We start from the raw sequence: 6,825 nt of genomic DNA, 5'->3' as shown, positions 1-6,825 counted from the left end.
TTCAAGGGCATGACCTAATTTCGTGTCACCAGGCCCGTCACCTCCCATTAGTGCCATAGCCTTTCTCCAAGCAGGAACAGTGGGTGTTTGAGAGCAAGAACAACTTTACACTGACTCTTTTTTGTCTCCTCATTTTTTTCTATAGATTCCTACCTGTCACTCTGGACTCCCAGACTCTCTCTCCTTTCCTAAGATTCCAGGCTTGATTTTGAATGGAAAGTAAGCATTTCAGAAAGGCAGGAATGAACATCAAGGCTCGTAGTCTCATCAATTCTGCTTTCCCACAAAGTATATATGTCTCCGAACAGCATGCATACTTGATGTATGAGCCTTCTTGGGGACATACAGCATGGACATCAACTACTCACCCTAGAAAGGAAACCCATGACAAGCAAAAGCAACTACTGAACTTTCACAAATCTAGCCATTAAGTTTTTGTTGGGGTTACTTACAGATACAGGGCTACCTCAAAAGCAGTGGCGTTATCACGAAGCCCATTTTAGCATGGGTGTCCACTCATGAGAGCTGCAAGCAAGGACCTCACTGCACATCTTGCAAGCAGGCAGTCCCACAGGCTCAAGGATCAATTTTCAATAGCTCAGCTGGTCAGACTTCTGTAAAGTTAGGGAGGAACATTCAAGGATCTTCCAAACTTACAGTTACCTAGACATATGGCGGTTTGTTTACCTTCTCACAGGAGCCTACCCCGTCCTCTTGGGGAAAATGTTTTGACTTGGAGAAAACTGCCATAAAATAGTACACAATAAACATACATCTCTTTATTTCTCATAACAACACGTGCACGCACACGTGCATGCACACACTCCTGTGATGACGTCGTCTCAAACCCCTGAAGCTGGAGATACAGGGAGTTGCAAACTGCCTAAAGAAGATACTGAGGATGGCACTTGCGTCCACTGCAAGAGCAGTAAATGCTCTTGAAGTGATGAACCCTCTCTCTGGCCCCACCACCAAATGATCTTTTAAGTATCTGAAAATGTAAATTCTTATTACACAGGACAAATTGCTTGTAGTAAATAAAAAAAAAAAAAGCAGCTGTGACACAATGTTAAAAGACCCAGCACAGGAAAAGGCTTCAGCCAGAGTGCATTTGCCAAGCATCATCGAGGGACACTGAGTTGGCCATACCCATAGCCCCAAACATCACCCTACCTATACATCCAATGAAAGCTATTTCTCCTATTTTACCTATTTTGTGCTCTGAAAAAGTTATGACTTGGCTTTGCTCAGTATTTTTAATTCTTTTAATTTGTCTCTTTATTTCTTATAGATATCCTTGTCTGTAATGAAGTTTCACCTTTTCAATTCTGCCTCTAGGAAACCCCTAGTTTCCCAGGACACCAGAACCCTTGGATGTTGATGGGATAAAACTCATCCTTAAAGATACTTCTGATAAACTCTTATCCTATTTTGGCTGAAAATTGTTTAAAAAATGACTCAACATGGTATCATCATTAAAATTCCAAGTGCCTTAGCTATTAGCATTAGGATATTCTAATTCTGTGCTCTTAGTGCATGTTCCTAACTCAACTGCTTCTAAGCATGGGCTCAGAACACTTTTGCTCACCTAACATCCATGTCTAAGATCTCTAAGAGTAGTTGGCACATCAAGGGGTAGTTCTTGGTAGACACTAACGTTATTTTTATTAATCCTGACTTTGTCATGATGGTTCTTAAATACGTTGACTACTTGTAGCCCACCACCCACCAGAGGTAATGGAAAATAAAAGATGGGAAAGTGTATCTTAAAACATTTCACTGATGCGCCAAAAGCCCAGTTCAGTTGAGGCGGGATAGCAACAGTGGTGACATGACCTAGCAGAGACATCTGGGCTCGAATTAGCAGGAGGAACCACCAGAACCACCAGGAGAAGTTCTCAGCTGTGCTTTTCTCAGGGAAGTTGAAATCAGTGAAGATGTGAGACCCACAAGCATTGTACAACCAGCTGTACCAGCAAGCCAGGCTCTGTCTCCATCGCTCCATCGCATCCTATTTATACCCTCCAAACATCATGTGTCTTCCACACATCTTGCCTCGAATGTGTCTTGCCTCAGCACAGATCTTGCCTCAGCAGACACATCCAATCAACCCAGGTCCGCAAGTCCTGACAAATGGAGCTCAACTACAAAATCTACGGTGGACCAATACATGTATGTTGTTAGCAAAGAATCTTTCATCATGTGTCCTTTCACTTGTTTGCTTTAGCAGAACATCCTCTCTCCTGTGTCTGCTTCAGTGAAACATTCCTTCATGAGTCTGCCTTAGTCTTTCACCTGTGGCCACTTCAGGACAATACTCGTGTTTGCTCCACCAAAACACTATCCAACACAACTGACTCTACAAAGAACGAATATTAAGTTTCCACTTCAGCAGACCTATTCTCTTGTCCTCCCCAATAGACCTTTAATACCAAGTGATCTGGTAAAGAAGGCATTTGCTAGCAACAGCCAGGCCAAACTGCATGAAAAGAGACAGAGATCTATGTATTGGAACAAAATGAACAGCAAATTGTGTTTGTCCATTTTCTTCCACATAGAAAATCTATTGTTCATAGCCAAAATATATAAAAGTCTTATATGCCTTCACCTCTGGTTAAAATCAATCTTAAAGAGAAAGAACTAATACTTGGGGACAGTGACACTTGATACCAGGTTTCTAGTTACTAAATGTTCATGCCTATTCAGTTAAGTTCAGCATCAGAGCTGCTGAGAATGGTCCTTTTCTGATATCCCATGTACTAGCTACGGATTTTGGAATTCAGGGGTAGTTTCCTTACAAAACCACGAGCCTTGCATATCCACCACCGCAACAACAGGGGCCTCTGGAGCCCAGGATGCATGTGCACGAGGCTGCATATTTGTTGAATCCTTGCTGACTATTCCATCGTTCTTATTGGTAATGCAGTTGCTTGGCTTAATGGGGTCATTACTAAAATTATTAGCTCTGAACTAAAAAGTTAGGCATTGATAGATGATAGTAAAACTAACTTGCTCTATATCCACTAAATTCTGGCTTCAAAGGAATGGGGTGGTATTTTAGATAAATAATTTATTTCTTCGGCAAGTATACTTACTGTGTTGATTAGGGATTTTTTGCTGTTGTTTTGTTTGGTTTGGTCAAGGTGACATAAGCCACAGTTATCTTGGAAGAAAAAAACCTCAGTTGAGAAAATGTCTTCATCAGATTTGTCTTAGTTTACTATTCTATTTCTATGAAGAGAAATCATGACCAAAGCAACTTATGAAAGAAACCATTTAACTGGGGGCTTGCTTATAGTTTTAGACGATAAATCCATGACCATAGTGGTAGGGGGTCTTGGTGGCAAGCCGGCAGTCATGTTGTTGGAGCAGGTACTGAGAGACTAAATCTAATCCACAAGTTGGAGCCAGAGGAGGGTGTGAGGGGGGCTTGTTATAGGTTATGAAACCTCAAAGTCCACCTCCAGTGACACACCATCTCTAACACTGCCGCACCTCTAAAATGAACTATTTAAACATATAAGCCTATGGGGGCCATGCTCATTCAAACCACAAGATTGGCTTCAAGGCAAATATGTGTGATATTTCTTTTTTTTTTTTTTGTAATTTTTTTTATTTTTTTTAACTTGAGTATTTTTTTTTTTCTTTTTGATTGTTATTCCCCTTCCCGGTTTCCAGGCCAACATCCCCCTCCTCTTCTCTATGGGTGTTCCCCTCCCCATACTCCCCCCATTACTGCCCTCCCACCAACAATCACGTTCACTAGGTGTTCGGTCTTGGCAGGACCAAGGACTTCCCCTTCCACCGGTTCTCTTACTATGCTATTCATTGCGATGTATGCAGTTGGAGTCCAGGGTTAGTCCATGTATAGTCTTTGGGTAGTGGCTTAGTCCCTGGAAGCTCTGGTTGGTTGGCATTGTTGTTCATATTGGGTCTCGAGCCCCTTCAAGCTCTTTCAGTCCTTTCTAAGTTTCCTTCAACGGGGGTTCCATTCTCAGTTCAGTGGTTTAATGATAGCATTCGCCTATGTATTTGCTATATTCTGGCTGTGTCTCTCAGGAAAGATCTACGTCCGGTTCCTGTTGGCCTGCACTTCTTTTCTTCATCCATCTTATCTAGTTTGGTGGCTGTATATGTATGGGCCACATGTGGGGCAGGCTCTCAATGGGTGTTCCTTCTGCCTCTGTTCTAAACTTTGCCTCCCTATTCCCTGCCAAGGGTATTCTTGCTCCCCTTTTAAAGAAGGAGTGAAGCATTCACATTTTGATCATCCGTCTTGAGTTTCATGTGTTCTGTGCATCTAGGGTAATTCAAGCATTTGGGCTAATAGCCACTTATCAATGAGTGCATACCATGTCTCTTTTTCTGTGATTGGGTTACCTCACTCAGGATGATATTTTCCAGTTCCGACCATTTGCCTACAAATTTCATAAAGTCGTTGTTTTTGATAGTTGAGTAATATTCCATTGTGTAGATGTACCACATTTTCTGTATCCATTCCTCTGTTGAAGGGCATTTGGGTTCTTTCCAGCTTCTGGCTATTATAAATAAGGCTGCTATGAACATAGTGGAGCATGTGTTTTTTTTATATGTTGGGGCATCTTTTGGGTATATGCCCAAGAGAGGTATAGTTGGGTCCTCCGGCAGTTCAATGTTCAATTTTCTGAGGATGCTCCAGACTGATTTCCAGAATGGTTGTACCAGTCTGCAATCCCACCAACAATGGAGGAGTGTTCCTCTTGACTAATGATTGATATGTGGGGACACAGCCCCACTGTGGACAGTGCCACTACTGACCAATGATCATGGGGTGTATACAAAACAACTTGAGCCAGCTAAGAGGAGCAAGCAGTAAGGCGTATTCCTCTACAGTCTCCAGTTCACCCCTAGATCCCTGGATTAAGCCCTTACCCTGATGTACTGTAATAACGGACTTCTCATTTGGAAGGATTACCAAATGCATCTCTACTTCATCAAACTGCTTTTGGTCTTAGTGTTTTTATTATAGAAATGGACTCAAACTAAGGTGCTAACACAATGTTCTTTCACTGTGGAAATCCAGTATACATGATCATTATAGTGTTGATGGAGGTGGTGTGCTTCCCAAGAAAAATGTTGCTACCTATCTGAATGAAAGCGATAGAAAAGTTGGATGTTATACTTCATGGTAACACTTTTGCCAAAGAAGAAAATGTTAAATATGTTTCTAGAAAGGCATACAACCATGTTTGTAAATGACAAAATGACTAGACCAATAAAAAAAAGATTCTTACTGCTCATGGTGTTCAATGAGCATATATACTAATGGCTATTTAAGGGTTTCCTTGACAGAAATGAGACTACTCTTCAGCAGCCTGATGTCTAAGACATAATGATTACATCCTCCCATGATGGCTACTCCAGTCTCATGGAACGAACAACTACTGGATTCTTGGGATTTCTATTGGTAGACACCCATTGTTGGACCACCTGGACCACAGCCTATAAGCTATTCTAATAATAATTTTATACACACACACACACACGCACACACACACATGTATATGTGTGTATGTCTGTAGTATGTCTGTGTATGTGTGTGCCTCTCTGTGTGTTTCTTTCTCTCTCTGTGTAGTTATTCTGTTTTATTCCTCTAGGGAACCATGACTAATACATATTCCTTGTTAGCTATAAAACATGGACTTTCAAATAGTGCCCAGGCTACTTCTTTGGGACTACATCGTGATAACAGCACAGTTGTATTTAATGTTCTGCTAGCTTCGCAAATATTAATAGCTTTTAAAAACAGAATGTTTGAATAGATGTTTATTAAATATATATGCTTAGTGTACAACCACATTTCTATTTATGTGTTTGAGTCACATAAACACCAGGAACTAATGTATGCATGGACCATATATACATGTACACACATATGCACACACATTTGGTCTTCCTGACAGTGTGGAGGAGTTCTGTGTATAGAATTTTAAATAAAAATTTTAATCTGATGCTCTTAAATGGATGGCATGCTAACCTTCAAAACTACGTGTTTATCACGAGTTTCCACTACCGCAAATAGTTTTGACCTAAGGTTACAATGCAGGCTCAGACTATTTCAAAAGGACCAAAAAGGATGATAAGCAAAAACACTTCATTATGGACTCTCTGGATGTGTAAGGATCTTCAAATCCCCAAGAAGCTTGTTCAGCATATCTAGAGAGTCCTGGACGAGTTCAAACCCAGAGGGGACCGTCAATCAGAGTCCTGCTGTCAGGGAACAAAGAACTGAGCCCTTCAACCCTCTCGGCATCATTTTGCTACCACACAGGCTGGCTGGGGTCAGTACACACTCAGAATTTCTCCCAAAGGTGATGCATCGCCAAAGGTAAGATTTCTAGTTTTAATTAAAAATGCTCATTTCACGTCAACGGTAGCACTGTGGATGTGCACAGAAGAGAACATACTTTGGAATATTAAAGAGACCAGTATGTCTGAACTTTGAGAAAACTAAGTACCACTGAAGCTGTAGCTCCAGAAAATCTTTTAAAAAGCAAAGAGCATCATCAGTAGCTTGTGCAGAAGCCGTCTGAGGATAGAGGAAGGCAAGGAGGAGTTCCCGCATGGGATAGAGGTTCACTACTTCACCAGCTCAAGTTGCTCTGCAGCCCTCACGGTGGTGTCCAGTCTTCGGTAGGGCAGCCAGTTTTACATGAGGATTAAATTAGGAAAGGGACTCAACGCGGTCAGTATCAACTAAATGAGGGTCATTTATCAAATTCTTGCATTTGCACAGCAACCCAGACTGTTTTCCATGCCCTTCATCGGTTCCCTCTCCTGAAGGCC

Source organism: Rattus rattus, chromosome 2, assembly GCF_011064425.1.
Source record: "Rattus rattus isolate New Zealand chromosome 2, Rrattus_CSIRO_v1, whole genome shotgun sequence".
Lineage (NCBI taxonomy): Eukaryota > Metazoa > Chordata > Mammalia > Rodentia > Muridae > Rattus > Rattus rattus.
The sequence above is the reverse complement of the archived record's forward strand: the minus strand, read 5'-3'. Positions refer to the sequence as shown.